Source organism: Coffea eugenioides, chromosome 4 (assembly GCF_003713205.1).
Source record: "Coffea eugenioides isolate CCC68of chromosome 4, Ceug_1.0, whole genome shotgun sequence".
NCBI classification, from domain to species: Eukaryota; Viridiplantae; Streptophyta; class Magnoliopsida; order Gentianales; family Rubiaceae; genus Coffea; species Coffea eugenioides.
Window position 1 is genome coordinate 17,017,901 of NC_040038.1, and position 18,488 is coordinate 17,036,388.

General features: G+C 35.6%; 1 pseudogene; it reads left to right on the top strand.

Moving 5' to 3' along the window:
* The first annotated feature begins 3,106 nt into the window (after positions 1-3,106).
* On the top strand, positions 3,107-5,399 carry LOC113769149 (annotated as a pseudogene).
* Positions 5,400-18,488: the final 13,089 nt, after the last annotated feature.

Sequence of the window (18,488 nt, forward strand, 5' to 3'; positions counted from 1 at the left end):
TTGAAGAACATAAATGAATAATTATTTTTTGGGTAAAATACCCAAAAACTCCTTATGGTTTGCTAAACGTTCAATTTAACTCATTCTGATTTGAAAACCTATACTATAACTCCCAGTGGTTTCAATTAAATTGAAAATTGGATCGAAAGCATCCTATCTAATGGTTATAGGTGAAATGTTAATATTGCTCCTATATAAATGAACTCTCTATAGTTTATCGAATATTCAATTTAACTCTCCCTGATTTGAAAAATTACATTATGACGTCCTTATTGTTTCGACTAAATTGAAAATTGAATAGAAAGCATCTCACATAAGGTAGGGGTAATATTGATATTTCACATACAACCGTTAGATTTGATGCTTTCTATCCAATTTTTAATTTAGTCGAAACCACAATGAGTTATAGTGTAGGTTTCCAAACCACAAGAAATTAAATTGAACATTTGTCAAACCACAGGGAGTTTTTTTGATATTTTACCCTTGTTTTTTAGACTAGGTTGTAGCAAATAGCAACAATATGGATTCAAGGATATGTTTACTCAAACTAAAGAAAGGGTGCCATATTCTTATAAAAGAAAAGTTGGTAATTCTTTGGACTTTTGGACAGATTCATTAGTAAGATCAATACAAATGCTCAAAATGTTCACTTGAAAACTCATGAAATCCATTTGTTATACACTAGGATGCTAGTCTTTAATCTCCTATCTTCAGTTGCATGACCAAAGAAAATTTGAATTTATGCAATTGAAACTTTTCCAATAGATATGAGAAAAGAAAAGACAATTTAAAGCAATAGCAAACAAAAACTGCTACTAATTTAATAGAACAATTGTGTATTTAATCCAAAAAGCAAAATGCAGCATTTGAAGCTTGAATGATGTCCAAATGCATCCAGGTCAGACCATCATGTCTTTCTCTGCACTAACTTTTGATAGCATGTAACAGTCAAACATAAGATTGACTAATAGAAGGATTAAAGTAGCACAAAAATAGAGGATGTTTAATTACCAATTATTTGAAAATTTTATTTATATACACTATAACATTTTTTGTAGTGTGCATGATATATTTGAGATAAAATTGTAGTTGAAAAAGATAAAAAAGGGATCGAAAATATGTTTACAATGTAAGTCAAAGAATTTTTTTTCATATAATGAGGTATCTAAATACTTACCAAAATACTGAAATGTTAGGGGGATTACAACATTTAATTCCTCAAGTAACACATAATTAACATATATCTCAAGCATCTTATAATTTTTCTTGACAAAAATCTTTGTATTCCAAATTCATTGATCAAGCACCAATCTCGGTGTTTCCAATTCTAAAATCCAACCCTTGATCTTTCAACTTCTTTGAACTCTCTCATTTATTCAACACTAATAGATAGAATACAAAAATCGAGAAACAAAGAGCCCTGTATGTAGATTTTGTGACCCCTTCATATCATAAGTTTAGGCTTAATGATTTTCGAAGGCTTATGCAAGAAGAATTCGAAATGAGTAAGAACATTATGCAGGAAGGGTTCGAAGGTTTATGCAGGAAGAATGATTATGCATAGTACCTAAGGAGCACCATTAGAAAATTGTATAGTAATTTATAGTTAAACAAGCTTTCAATTATAGAGCATCTCCTAATTTATCTTTTTCTCCTTTGATTTCTTTCAATCACTACATGCCCAATTTTGCAAACGATAGTGCTTGAAAAATTTAAGTTTATGCAAAGATTTTTTCTCCACCTAATTTATAAAGAACTACTTCTAGTGACAGGAATTAGAAAAATTATATAAGGCTTAATAGCCTGGCGCGAGGGTTGTAGGGGCCCTGACTATGGTATTCCTTTAGCCCTCCAAGTACACTACTTTTAGTGGGACATTTCACATTTCTTCAAAAAATTGTTAGGACCTCCCAGAGTTCAACCTAAAATTCACGGTAATCAAACAGTAAAAGCCACTAAATTGAACCCACCAAATCTAATATCAGAAACCTCCCTTGAGGTTTCGCTTAATATCACTTGGTACCTATGAGATTTTAGAAATATAACTTATCTCCACTAGTAATTATAAAATGACTATAATAACCCTCACTTGACACATAATTTACAATATATTGTATAAATGGAACTCAAAAATTTTAAAAAAATGAGAGTCACTTTCTTTTTTTTTCTCCCTTTTCCCCATCATTCTCTCTCACTCATATTTTTTGAATGATTATGCAAATCTTTTATTTCTAGATTATAATAAATTAAATTTTGTTTATCTTTTACTTTTTGTGATTGTGATAAAGTGGGGTATGATTTATTTGCTTATTTTGAGTTGATTTGTATAATGATTGGCATTGTTTAATGGTTTGAGTAAGGGCTGAGAAGATGTTAAAAAAAATATAAATTCATAAGAAATTAGTTTTGAGCATATAGAATTAAATTGATGCAAGTGTGTTTCTTTTCAAATATCTTTTTTATTTTTCAAATTTATATTCTTATGTGGTATAGCATTGTGATGTGGTAGTACTACAAGATATTGTATTTGAGGTGATGGTTTTCTTGAAGTGAACAAAGTGGTTTAGGAATATTTTTTATTTAGCAAGTGAAAGGGTAGTTTAGGTTTTTTAAAAATTTTGTTACACAAATAATAAAAAGTAAGGGAGGTAATTGATATTTTTAAAACCTTAGGAGCGTCAAGTTATATTAAGAGAAACCTCAGAGGTGGTTTATGATATTATCCCATCTTACATATCTTATACACTATCATAATAATTTCCTATATATCATACTAGTTGAGAACAAATTCATATGTCCATGGTAAGGACTCTGGTAACACTAGCTAGTAAAAAAAATGGATTTTCGGTTATACTTGAAATGTGTAACTGATTGAAGACTTGAGCATAAATATGATTTCCAAAAAATGTTCAAGTTTCAAAAAAAACAGGCTAGAAATAAGAATTGGCATATTTATTTAAACTAAAAACTTGCCATTAAATTTGATGACATTACATAACCCTTATCAAAGGTATAGTGTAGGTGTGAGAACCAAACAGGGCCATGCTATCCAAATGCGGCTAAGTCAGACCATCATGTCTTCCTCCGCTTTGCCTTTGCCACACAGATGCTCGTTCACCACCACCACCTCATTCGCCCAATCCAACCGTACATATTCTTCTTCAACACCAGCCTGATCGCCCAAGCCATTGCTTTGTATTCCAAAATGATGAAGAGTTCCAGTCAGCACCAGCCTGATCCTTACACTTACTCATCTGTTCTGAAAGCTTGCGCCAAAACCAGAGGGCTCAGAATAGGTAAAGCAGTTCTTTGTCATATTTTGAGGTCGGGTATATACGCTGGTAGGATTGTCTATAACTCTCTTTTGAATATGTATGCCACTTGCCTGAGCAGTTTTGATGCTTTATATAGCTGTGACTTGGTGAAAAGGGTGTTTAGTACTATGCCTAAAAGAAATGTGGTTGCTTGGAACACCATGATTTCTTGGTATTTGAAAACAGAGAGACCTGTTGAAGGGCTAGTCCATTTTGTGATGATGTTGAAAATGGGTATAAAACCGACTCCTGTTAGTTTTGTTAATGTGTTTCCGGCCACTTCTAGAGTGATGGATGTTCAAATTGCTCATGTTCTTTATGGCATGGTTATTAAATTTGGGGATGAGTATGTTAATGATTTGTTTGTCGTGAGTTCAGCAATATATATGTATGCTGAGCTCGGTTGCCTTGCTGATGCTAGGAGGATTTTTGACCATTGCTTGGAGAGGAATATAGAGATTTGGAACTCTCTCATTGGTGGATGTGTTCAGAATAATTGTGCCATTGAAGCACTTCATCTTTTTCTCGAAGCACTAGAGGCACAAGATGATGTTGGAGTTGATGATGTGACTTTTCTTTCAGCGTTAACTGCAAAATCACAATTGCAGAGTCTATGTTTTGCTCAGCAGCTACACGCATCCTTGATTAAGAATTCATTGGTATCACATGCTATCCTTCAAAATGCCATTGTGTCCACGTATTCGAAGTGCAATAGCATTAGTGAATCATTTCGAGTTTTTAATGGAATGCAAGAAAGAGATATTGTTTCTTGGAATACAATGGTTTCTGCACTAGTACAGAATGGAATGGATGTTGAGGGATTGATGCTTGTGCACGAGATGCAATCTCAAAAATTTATGATTGATGGTGTAACTATCGCTGCTGTACTTTCTGCAGCATCAAATTTAAGAAATCTGGATATTGGAAAACAGACCCATGCTTACTTGATCAGGCATAGAATTCAATTTGAAGGGATGAATACTTATCTAATAGATATGTATGCTAAATCTGGTATGATGAAAGCTGCACAAGCAGTGTTCAATATGAACTGCTCAAAGGATAGAGACCCAGCCATGTGGAATGCTATGATTTCAGCAAATACCCATAATGGGTTAATTGAGAAATCTTTTGCTGTCCTTAGGCAGATGCTTGAGCTGGATCTCACTCCAACTGCTGTCACATTGGCATCAATTCTCCCTGCATGCAGTCAGTCGGGAAGTTTAGCTCTGGGTAAGGCAATTCATGGTTTTGCTATTCGCAACTTTCTGGATGATAATGTCTTTGTGGGCTCTGCCCTGGTGGACATGTACTCAAAATCAGGTGCAATCCACTATGCAGAAAGTGTTTTTGAAAAGTCACCCAATAAAAATTCTATTACTTATACTAACATGATAGTGGGTTATGGCCAACATGGGATGGGTGACAAAGCTATCTTGCTTTTTAATGCCTGGAGGGGAAGTGGATTCCAAGACGGAGTTCCCTTCCTAGCAGCCTTGTCTGCATGCAGTTATTCAGGATTGATTACTGAAGGTCTTCAAATTTTTGAGTCAATGAGAGATCATGAGGTGCAGCCCTCTCTGGAGCACTATGCTTGTGTGTGGACATGTTAGGACGAGTTGGTAGAGTGGTTGAAGCATACATGTTTGCTGATGAAATAGATGAGGAGTGTAATGTTCTGGGAATCTGGGGTTCACTTCTTGCTGCTTGTCGAATACATAAAAATTTTGAATTGGGAAAAGTTGTTGCTGACAAGTTGCTTGCCTTGGCCGGAGGAGATAAGACGACAGGTTACCATGTGCTACTTTCAAATATTTATGCAGCCGAAGGAAACTGGGAATATGTAAATAGGGTGAGAAGAGGAATGAGGGAAAAAGGTCTGACAAAAGAGGTAGGGTGCAGTTGGATTAACATTTCTGGTATAGCACACTGTTTTGCATCTAAAGATGAAGCCCATCCTGTCTGCTGTGAGATACATGAAATGTTAGGGTATTTGAGCACCAATATGAAGGATGCTGGTTATAGTGCTTCTTTGAGATGGCAAGAAGTTTGGATCTCAGAATTTGGGGAGTGAATATTTATACTGTATTCAATGCAACAGGATCGCATAATTGGAAGAAATTCATGTGATTATGTAGTCACCAGTTCGGGTTGGGCAGCATAAGGCATTGCCAAATAAGGTTTTTCAGAATTTGTGGTTTTCTCTGCAGAAAGGTAAGCTGATACTGTTGCACTATCAATTCTCCCTGTTGCACTGAGAATTTGCACTGACCGGGCAGGGAGACCCCCGAACAGCTCAGCGAAGGTCGAAGATCTAATTCAAGGCATCTCAACAAATCTCCACCTTGACTTGAATCTTCCCGAAAAGATGTAACAGACGCACTAATGAAGTGCCAGATGTACTCAGAGAATTATCTCTAAGTACCATCAGAATGCCCATAAGGGCCATCAGAAACTTAGGACATTTAGCAAATCCAAACAATGTTTGAACTTGCTATGAGGAACCGGCTTGGTGAACATATCAGCAGGATTGTCAGCAGTGCCAATTTTCTTCACCTTGATCCTTGTCTCAGATCTCAAGAAGTGATATCGGACATCAATGTGTTTAGTCCTCTCATGATGAACTTGATCCTTGGCTAGACATATTGCACTGAGACTATCACAATATATATTAGCCTGATCCTGATGTAGGCCAAGATCTCCAACCAGCCCCTTTAACCAAATTCCCTCTTTAGCAGCCTCCGTCAGTGCCATATACTCTGCCTCAGTAGTGGACAGAGTCACTGTAGGTTGTAGAGTTGCTTTCCAACTAACTACAGAATGCCCAAGAGTGAAAACATAACCAGTCATCGACCTCCTACTATCAACATCTCCAGCATAATCAGAATCTGAATAGCCTGTAACCAAACACTCTGTATCACCTCCATAGATGAGACCAACATCAGATGTACCCTCAAGTACCGAAAAATTCGCTTCACGGCCAGCCAGTGCTCCTTCCCAGGATTAGCCATAAATCTGCTAACAACACTGACTGCATGTGCCAGATCAGGTCTAGTGCAGACCATGGCATACATCAAACTACCCACTGCACTAGAATAGGGAACCTTAGCCATATACTCTATCTCGGCTTCTGACTGTGGTGCGAGTGTAACTGATAGTTGAGCATTCGCTGCACTCGGAGTATTCAAGGGCTTTGCTGTAGACATGCCAAATCTGGATAGTACCTTCTCAATATAGCTCTTCTGTGATAAGAAAAGCTTCTTCTGACTTCTATCCCTGAAAATCTCCATTCCCAAATTTTCTGTGCTGCACCCAAGTCTTTCATCTCAAACTCTGCACTGAGAAGACTTTTCAACTTCTGTATATCAGCTTTGTTCCTCGCAGCTATGAGCATATCATCTACATACAGAATCAAATAGATCATCGAACCATCTTCAAGTTTGTTGTGATATACACAACAATCATACTGACTTCTGTTGTAGCCTAGCTCAATCATGTAGCCGTCAAATCTTTTTACCACTGCTTGGGGACTGCTTTAATCCATACAAGATTTCTTCAACTTGCATACATAATTTCTTTTCCCGGAACATGGAATCCATCTGGCTGAGTCATATAAATCTCTTCATCTAACTCTCCATGTAGGAAAGCTGTCTTCACGTCTAGCTGCTCAAGTTCTAAGTCCTGATGTGCAACCATTGCTAGTAGCACCCTGATAGAAGTGTGTCTGACCACTGGTGAGAAAATCTCATTGTAGTCTACTCCTTCTCTTTGAGTGAACCCTCTTGCAACAACACGTGCTTTATACTTGATGCCCTCAGCTGGAGAAATTCCTTCCTTCCTTTTAAAGACCCATTTGCAAGTCACAACCTTTCTCTCTGCTGGCCGTTTGACCAATTCCCAAGTGCCGTTCTTGTGTAACGACTCCATTTCATCACCCATTGCAGCAAGCCATTGAGCTGACTCACTGCCTGAAATAGCTTCTCTATAGGTAGAGGGCTCGGAGAATCCACCTCCTCAGCAACCTGAAATGCATAACCTACAAAATCCCGATACCTGCTGGGAGCTTGTACTCCCACTCTCCTCGCACGATCATAAGCAATACCATGCTGCTGAGTTTCTGACGCAGTATGGGATATAGGTGCCAACCTTTCTGCTGATGTAGGTTCTGGAGACTCTACTTCTGCAGGAGGTTCAGTTTCAAAGGATAGCTGTTGATGATCACTAAATTGCTGCTGTGATTCAAAACCATTTTGAATGATTTGTAGCTCCACCTGTTTATCAACACCTGCACTTTCTTCAACAACAGTCTTCACAAGGGGGTTAAGTATAGAGTTTTCATCAAAAATTACACTTCTACTAAGTATAACTTTCTTTTCTGAGGGTGACCAGATTCTATACCCTTTAACCCCATCTCCATATCCCAGAAACACTCCCTTTTTAGCCCTTGGTTCTAGTTTGCCCTCACTGACATGATAATACGCAGTACAACCAAAAGCCTTCAAATTTGAGTAAGTAGGGGACATACCAGACCACACTTCATAAGGTATCTTGCAGTCTATACCTGTATGAGGTGCACGATTGATCAAGAAGCAGGCCGTGCTCACTGCTTCCGCCCAGAACCTCCTTGGCAACCAGCATTGAAGAGCATACACCGTGCTCTCTCTAGAAGTGTCTGATTCATGCGTTCTGCTACACCTTTTGTTGTGGTGTGTGTCGAACTGTGTGATGCCGCAATTCCTTCATCTTTGCAGAACTCATCGAACTCCTTTGAACAGAATTCCAGACCATTATCAGTTCTCAGCCTTTTGATCTTCTTTCCAGTTTGATTCTCCACTAAGGCCTTCCACTGCTTGAAGTTCTTGAAAGCTTCACCTTTTTCCTTCATAACGATTACCCAAGTCATCCTTGAATAATCATCAATCATGGATAAAAAATACCGACAGCCTCCCAAAGACTCAACTCGTGAAGGACCCCAACAGTCAGAATGGATGTAATCAGTGTGCCTTTTGTCCTGTGAATTGCCTTCCCAAACTTTCTGCGATGTAGTTTACCGAAAGTACAATGTTCACAGAATCCAAGATCGGTGACCTTGTGGCCTTCTAGAAGATCACGTTTAGACAGAATCTGCATCCCCTTTCGCTCATATGACCAAGCCTAATGTGCCACAGCTTGGTCATATCAGACCTGCGATCTTCAGAAGATGCAACAGCAGCAGCGGCAGAACCTGTTAGCGTAGAACCTTGTAAGATGTACAGGGTGCCATGCTTAACTCCTTTGAGAACCACTAATGAACCTTTACTGATGCACAACTCTCCACTTCCTCCGCTGAACCTGAAACCCTTACTGTCAAGAGTACTAAGTGATATCAGATTCTTCGTCATTTTGGGACGTGCCTGACTTCGTTCAGTGTGGCAATTTTTCCAGTATGTGTCCTGATCTTAATCGAACCGATTCCAACAGCCTTGCAGACAGCGCTATTAGCCATCACGACATTTCCGCCATCTATCTGCTCATATGTTGTAAACCATTCCCTATTTGGACATATGTGATAGGACGCCCCAGAATCAAGAACCCACACATCAGAGTGATGTGTTGGTTCGTTTGCAATTAGGGCCAGGTCTTCTTCTGAATTTTCGCTTCCTTTTCTGCAACTGAAGCTGAAGCGTGTTGTTTTTCCTGCTGTTTCTTCTTCTTGGGACAATCAGATTTCCAATGACCCTTTTCCTTGCAATAGTTACAGACATCATCCGGCTTGGGACCTTTAGAGAACTGCTTCTTGTTTCCGGACTTCTTTTTCCCAATTTTCCTTTACCACTGCTGACAACTAGCCCAGCAGCCTGATTATCTGTAACATTACCAGCCGCCTTATGGCGCAACTCTCTACTATGCAGTGCTGATCTTACTTCTTCTAAAGTCACTGTATCTTTACCGCCAATAAAAGACTGAACAAAATTCTCATACGATAACGGTAGAGACACTAACAGAATCAACGCGGCATCCTCATCCTCAATTTTAACATCAATATTACGCAATTCAAGAAGAATTGTATTTAATTGATCTAAATGTTCTCGAAGAGGAGTACCTTCCTGCATACGCAGACCGAACAGACGTTGCTTTAGGAGCAACTTGTTGGTTAAAGACTTCGTCATATAGAGACTTTCAAGTTTAACCCACAAACCCGCAGCAGTTTCTTCACCGGCGACCTCAGTGATGACATCATCTGCCAGGCACAGCATGATTGTCGAGTGAGCCTTTTCCTCCAGACTCATCGACTCTTCATCAACGGAATCCGATTTCTTCTTCGTCAGCGGACTCCACAGACCCTGTTGCTTTAACAGAGCCCGCATCTTGATCTGCCATAAACTGAAACTATTTCTCCCGGTGAACTTGTCGATCTTGATGTTCAAAGCAGACATGTTGTTGCGTGATCCGAGCCCTAGGACAAACCTAGAGCTCTGATACCAGTTTGTTATAACAGATGCAGCGGAACAGAAGAACAAACAAGAACAGACAAGAACAACTTGGGGAAATCAGATTTTATTAGGGTTGTAATCGGAATAGTTTACAAACTAAAATAAGGTGTATATATATACAACCAAACAGACTGGACCCAAAAATAGGCCCAAAACAAGACCCAAAATAAAACAGACACGGTAACTAATATATACCGTACAGCTCAGCGAAGGTTGAATATCTAATTCAAGGCATCTCAACATAATCGTCCTCCATTTGCATGTGATTCTCACGTGTTTGTTGGTTAACAATTAACAATTGGAAGAAAGAGTTCTGAGGGCGATTTTTTAATGCGGGGCTCGATGGACATCGGCAGCTTACCCACTTCGCTAGGCAACTTCGCACATTTCTACCCACTCCCTCAGTGCTTTTCCGTTTTTCATTTTTTCATTCATCTCCTCTCCTCTTCATCCTTTTCTTCCTCTTTTATTTTGTTTTTTAAATTTTTTTGGTCAAAATTGCCTTCTTTCGTTTACCCTTTCTGCTGTATGTAGAAGTATGTGATAAACGAGGACAAAGCTGAGATTCTTCTAAGCTTTTAGGTGGTATTCTTCTCTCTCCTCCAAACCCCAAAGTTCCGCCATCCGTTTCTTGCTTGGTATCAGGAACAATGGTTCAATGTATATCAAAAGTAGACCTTGTTCTACCCGCTCCCTCTCTTTGGTTTGTCTCTTGGATATCTCCTTCGTTGTCGACCAGGTGTTCTTGATTTCCCAAGGGAAGAGAGTCAAATGCAAATTTCTAGATCTCCTGCCAATCAAATGTGCAAATGGTCCTTCCTGAATAGAAGTGTAAGTTTACAATTATCAATTAAATAGTATCCTCAACTTTGAAAGAACAATTTTGTTCCGAAGATTCTGCCTTCCCGCTTGGACTTTCAATTGGATATGAGAATGTAGTAACTCTGTATTGCATGTTGTCTAAACAAGCTTGTTTTCCAGAATATACAAGGTTTTTCTTCTAGGTTTCCGGTGTTTACTTGTTGAGCAGGCCAAATTATTGAAGAACTTGAGCATAGGATTGTAATGATGGAAACTTCATTAAGCAGGTTTGGAATGATCTTGGATTCTGTTCAGCGTGACATCAACCAAGTCGATAAAGAAAAAAAGAATTAGTGTTTGAGGATAAGTATTCAATTCTACTACTGCCATTTTTTTTTCTGTATTTTGTGCGGACCACATCCATCGAGCTTTGCATGTCCGTTAACTTTCATTTTTTTATGACTTTTATTACCTGTTGATGACTATAAACATTCAGAAGCCCAAACTTCTTCACTCTTCAGGCACTTAATTCAATCAATTACCGGAAAAAAAGGAATGCTACATAATTTTCTTGAAGGCAGTAAAGAGTTCAGAGCTTCATAGTCACGGTGGTAAGTCTGGCACTCTCGCTTTTGTGCTATACAAAAGTTTTTCCTTTTGAAAATTTCTACATTTCTGAGATTGCTATATGCTGTTTAATTGCAAATTGCTTTAGTTTACCGAGTACCCTTTTGAGTTTTGTATACAATTCCGCCAAAGCAGTTCAGTTTATACAGAAATTGTCTGTACATTGTTCTGGATACCAGCATAATTGCATACTATTTTTCATCAATTTTTTGGCATTTTGTTCAATTATTTAGGCAATTGTTCAATTAGTGCATTTTAATTTTATATAGTTGGTAATCTTCTGCAGTATCAGATGAATTTCAAGTCTTGGGCTCTTTAATTTGCTCAAGGACAGTTTGCCTAACGCAGATTTTTTCCCTTGCAGTTGGGTCCTTTTTTTACCATAGGTAATGTTTTATATGCATTGTTACAAAGTTTTAGCATGGGTAATAGATTCTGTTTTCTTCTTCTTATTCTTCTTCACATATCTGCTCCCATTGTCAACAAAAAGAAATACAAAATGAAACTTCTTTCCCATCTTTAGATTATCTCTTCATAGCTGTTATGCTAGTTGTGCCTGATTTGATAGCTACCAGATGTCCTACTCATTTCTTTCTTGAAGTTTAGACCATAATTATCGAACTTGATTAATAAGAAAACAAAAGAAAACCTATTCTGGTCACGTGTTGTCAATTTGTATGCTGCAAATTGCTATAAATCTGAACATTTGAAGAGACCAGAAAATTGTATCATGGGTGAGCATTTTTTTGTTTCTGTTCCTTTTTCCATTTATAGGTAATATTCTCTTATGGTCTGATATTTGATCTGTTCTGTTGGTATTTGGGCAGTTGAAAATGTTGGGCCTGCAATGAAAATGTTCTTTCTATTGCCATACTTTTCTTCTATCTGCTGACAATCTATTGTCAAATGGAAATGGTGTGTGCGTATGTATGCAAGTTTTCTGCAGCAGGCATTAGGTGTGATGTCAAAAGCTGTGAATCCACTTGAAATTGATCAAAGCATGCTTCAGAGATAATGAGAAAGCATATTTTCAGGCTCCTTTTCCATCATTTATATCGTCACTGGTCTTAATTCTCCATCTTTTGTACTTCTCTGGTCAGGTTTTAATAAACTCTACTTGAGTCAGTCAGCCTGCTAAATATTGCAAAATGACTGCTGTGCTACTTCATTTTTCGAGTTCTTAGTTGTATCTATGTGTATTCAATAGTGGACTTCTTCTCACATTCTTTTGTCGCGTCTAAAATTTGTTGGAAACCAAAAAAAAGATTGTTCTTTTTGGAAAAGGAATCGTATGCTAAATGGAATTCATTTCGTTGTCTTTTAGCTACTTGATTGATTTTAATGATGACTTTCAGAATTACTGGACAATTTAAGACCACCAGTTTTCGAATAATAATAGAAGTATAGTGCCACAAAAATTCAAGACATTTATTAGAAGATTTTAGAATCAAAACAGGGAGGAATAAGGAACATCATAGGTTTTTTGCAATATGACATTACAATTTTAGTTTATTTAGCTGTATTTCAGGCTTTAAGTTGATTGCCATATATTGGTGAGGCAACCCTGATGGCATTTGAGGTTCATTTTTCCCCTTCAAATGCAACTGGATCTGCAGCCATGGCAGTACCCTCATCTCTGCCTGACTTTTGATAACAGACCTGAGCCTTACTTTAAACTTTCATTATCACTGCTCCACATGCGTCTGAGGCCAATAATGCGTACAAAAAATTTTTGGTCTTTTATTTTTGTTATTTGTATTTTCAGTTGTTAAAGTTGAGGGTTGTGGCTGGTTTTGTTCACTCTGAATTAGGGGTTCTTGCATGTGAAAAAGCCTAGGAATTTTATGTTTTAGAATCCTGATCATCAGGTGAGTCAATAGAGTTCTGGGTTTTCATTTTGTATTTTGTCTTTTTTTTTCCATTTTACAAATTTTACTCAAAGTTAAAATTTGATTGTTGTGAGGTATAGCATGTTGATGTTTCTTACATTGTGTAATAATCTTTGCTGAGGGAAAGAAATATATACATATATATATACATACATACACGTACACATATATGTATATATATGTATGCATGCATGCATATGCATGTATGTATTTATTTTAGTCTTGGACTAAAATGTTCACAGTTTGATGAACTCTAGGTTTTTCAGATTATGCTGCATAGTGGACGTGATGATTAATCAATTGAGTGAGGAGAATGGTCAGGGGGTTATGTGCTATTCACAATTTGCATTTTAATCTGCTGCTGTATTAATTTTGTCGAAGTATGTGGCATTGGATATTACTGTGAATTTAAGAAAATAGACATTATTGCTTGGTCTTGGTTCATATTTTAAGTTTGTGGGTGAATTTGTTGTAGCTTTTACAAGTGCAGTTGACGTTAGATGTATTTAGAAAATATATATATATATATATATATGTATATATATAGAGTTGTATTTGTGCTTCTCTAGATTGGCTCAACTTATAAAAATCACTCTTGAATTCTCTATAAAACTATTTCATCTTAATGTTTGGTAATGTAAGTTTTGCTCATTAGTTCATTGAGAAAACCGTGTTTGAAAGTCCTCATTCTCAAGTTGTTGGTGCAGAAGTTTTGTCTCCTATTTCACGGATCCGGACCGTTGACAGGCCTACCCGCCCCATTGCCACCCCTAGGCATGCGCGGTTTTCACCTCATAGTATATGTGTATATAGGGAATCCAAGGGCTCAAATGAGTGGTTGTCTTGGTGATGTGGCCAATTGTGATTGGCTGGTGGGCGGTCGTCCAAAATTTTGCCACTTTGTGATTGGTTCAAATGTCGTCCTCCTCCGCACGTGAACTAAGGTGGCATTTGGTTCGTACTTTGAAATCGAATTTGGAATTGGGATCACATATCTTGGATTTGGAATTGAGTCAGTCATTTCAATGCATCTGTTTGGTTCAGTACCAAAAATATATATTATTACTATAATTGATGTTTGGTTCGTTGGCTCTTTCGAAATGAGATATAAGAAATTTTCACTAATTAAATGTATTAGCAAATTTAGTATAATTATCAATTATACTATATATACTAATATACATTATATAATACATATAGCTAATAATATCATTATTATAAGTTTGTAACTAATTAAATTAAATATTATGGATAATTATGTATCATATATAATTAAATATAATTATAGAAATATTATATTATATATATATTAATTACACTACTATATTATAATTATAATTATACTGTATATTATATATTAAATATAATAATAATTATTATATTTATAATAATAAATATAAATATATAATATATTATTATTATTATATAGACATATATATAATAACTATATGTACATATAATATAAATTTATAAATATATTTATAAATACTACAAATGTATTATCATATAATATTAATAAATTTATAATATATATTATATAATTATAATTATATTTAATTAAATAATTATAATATATGTATTTATATAATATATTATATATGTGTATATAATAATGATAATAATAATGATTATTATTATTATGAATATATTATAATAGTTATAAATATATTATATAATTACACTAATATTATAATAAAATATATAATTGTAATATATATATTATATATAATTATATATGTATATAATTATATATTAATTTTTTTAACAGGTGACGGGATGAGCTCCGTTTCTAAAGGGGAATCAGACTTGGGTTTCGTTCAAAACCTTCCAGGTTACTAGGGAATTGGAGAATTCCAAATTTTTAGATATAGTTCCAAAATTTCAATTAGGATAGTAGTAATTCAAACAAAAATTATGTAGTTTATTTCAATTCTCCGTTCCGAAATTCTCTTACCAAACGTCTCGTTACTTTTTCTCCCCTATATTCCCTTTGGGAATGCAAGGGCGGTTATTTGGGTGATGTGGCCAATTGTGATTGGCTGGTGAGTGGTCCCAAAATTTTGCCACTTTGTGATTGGTTCAAATGTCGTCGTCCTTCTTGCACTTTGTTCCCCCTATTTTCCTTTCTTTTCATTCTTAGCTTTAGCGGGAAGCAATGGGCTTGAGGTGACCGCTCCAAGTCACATCCATTCTTTGTTCCTCGTGAAACATGAAACATAAGATGCAACATTCACGAAATACAAGTCTTTTTTTTTTTTTTTTATAAGCAATGAAATAAGATATAGGATACAATTTCACAATACCTTTCTCATGAACTGTGCATACAATCCATTTAAAGTTCACTCGTACAATACTTGTATATTATTGGAAAAAAATTTAATGTATTAGTCACAGAGGAGTTTCCGGTTACTTTAGCAATTATTAGATGATAGATGCATATATAGGGCTGCAAACGAATCGAGCCGCTCGCGAGTCAAGCTCGAGTTGAGCTCGATATTAATCAAGCTTGAGTCGAGCTCGAGCCGGCTCGAGTCAAACTCGAGCTCGAACTCGAACTCAGAATATTAAACTCGTTAGCTCGCGAGCTTGAGTATATATATTTATATATATATATATATATTTATTTATTTTTATTTAATAATAAAATTATGTATATTATATATATTTTTTATTTTTTATTTTCATAGTAAAATTACGTATATATCCTTAATATTTTATTATTTATTAAAAAAAATATTATTTTATTTATTTTTTTAAAAATAAAATAATTATTTTTTATTTTTTCGAGCTCGAGCTCGGCTCGACTTGATTCGAGTCGAGCTCAAGCTCGAAAATTGCCGGCTCGTCGAGTTTGCTAAAGTTTAGTCGAGACTCGGCTCGATTAGCTTAAAACTCGACTCGACTCGGCTCGTTTGCAGCCCTATGCATATATGAATGTTAACTGTGGTTTTCTAATGTATAAACAAATTATAAATGAGAACAAAATTTGATTTGTAATGACATGTGTCGAATTTGGTCAATGATAAAAAAACCTACTCGAGAAAATATTAATTGTATGTAGCAGTGAGTAGGGTCGTCTCCATAAGGATTTAGAAAATCTATTTCTTTTAGATCAAGAGTTAATGGAGGGTTTTTGAAAAGTTAAAATAAACAATTAATTCACATATAAGTAATTAAATGGAATTAAACTAAAATTAAATCTATAATAAGCATAGCTCTAGTCAAAGGAGTAACTTTTAGAAATGCTTCACTCAACTGATCCTTGATGCATGAATAAATTCAAACATTCATTGATAAACTAGTTATAGCTATCAACAAGCTCTGACAGTGAACTTTCCTTACTGTATCAGTAATCAAGGTATGATTGTTAACTAATTTCCTAATCAAAAGATAACCCTAGGTATGATCATAGGATTCAATCTTCCAATTGCATTAAAAATTAGAAAAGTCTAGTTCTAACCAACAAAAATATTACGAGAGTTTATTTAGATTATATTGTATGTCTCCTTGATACAAATCTAATAATGCCAGTCATCACAAGGATTAAAATAGTCAAACGGTTATGGAATCAACTATTTTAATTGGTAGTAGATTATTAGGTTAATTTAAATATCAGACCCTTGATATTCAAAACCATACAATAATCATAAGGAGTGAAATTAGAAACATACAAATACAAATGAATTGAAACACACAATTAAAATAAAAGTTCTAGTCAAAGGAGAAACAATTGATGCAAGACTAAATTCAATCATTCATTGATAAAATAGGCCTTCACAGCCAACTTTTCCTTACTATATTAGTAGTCAATGTACAATTGTTAACTACTTCCCTAATCAAAAGATAACCCTAAGTATGACCATAGGATTCAATCTCTCAATTGCATTAAAAATTAAAAAAGTCCAGTTTTAACCAACAAAAATGTTATGAGGGTTTATTTAGATTTGATCGTATGTCTTCCTGACACAGACTTAATCATGCCACTCATCACAAGGTTTAAAATAGTCAAAAAATTATGGATTCAACTATTTTAATTGGTAGTAGATTATTAGGTTAATTTAAATATCGAGCCCTTGATATTCAAACAATACAATAATGATAAGCAGTGAAATTAGGAAGCATACAAATACCAATGAATTGGAAGAAACAATTAAAATAAATTTGATCTCATAGTTGTCTGTAAAACCAAATTCTCAAGTTATCCTTTGACTGGAAAAGGGCTCTAATTGCTCCTGATGCAGATAACCCCAGCAAAAAGATGAAAATTGCAAAAGTCACGTTCCGAGAGAGAAACGGAGAGTCGAAGGATAGCTAGAGAAAAAAGAGAATTAGCCAAACCCTACTTCTAATTTGTTCCCTACTTTTATAGCAATAAAAAATAATAGCCAAATTCTGATAGGAAAAGAAATTCTAGAAAAAGGAAAACTAGACTAATAAGTTTCGTAATGTGAGTTGGAAGCTCGCGTCTGAAAAGCAATCTCAAATTGTATCCGATGTTTGAGTACTCTAACTCTTAAAAAAAAAAATTCACACTTCAAAATCCTGTTAGCATCTCCTTGTTATTCTAACTTGACGAACACCTAACATAAAAACCTATGAATCTGATACTACTTATTGGAATAAAAAAATTTCACACAGCAGAAGCGATTTTTAACACATAAAGAAATATGTGAAAAGAGAAAAATAATTAAATTCAACAAATACTTAAAAATTTTATTAATCAAATCTCAACAATAAGACCAAGCCATAGTTTTTTCTCTAACTCGCGGCAACTAACAAATCTCACTAGGCTCTCAAATTTCCTGGAGCTTCCCCTTCAATCAAACAATGATGCATGCAATGTATAAAGGCATCCTACAGATCACTACAACAAAAATGATCTTTCCTGACATGCCTATAAGGACACTTGCTGGTTTGTGCCACTATAGTAAACATATCATGACACTTATTAATAAATTCAATAATATGTACTATAATTTTTTTATTTTATCATGATATACAAATAATAATGTGCCTTTAGGCTACCTATGACGACACTCTGGAAACTGTGAGATGAACCAAAAAAAAAATCGAAAAAACACAGAAAACGACATCGTTTTATTTTGGCTCCAAAACACTTGCTGAAGTACTGTGAAGTTTCATTTTGCCGGCAAAAGGACTTGGTGAAAATTTTCTTCTTCTCATCTCTCTCACCTCTCAGCATACAAGCTATCTCGGCCAGTCCAGAATGTTGGTAGCAATCGAAGCTATCTCCGCAAACAACCATCTTCATCTTTTCTAACCTCAACTTTAAATCCCTCGGCTAAGACATCTGGAAGGGCAGGCAGGAAGTAAAAGCTGAAGAACGGAGCTCTACATTGGGAAAGCGGGAAGATACTTCAGGTGCG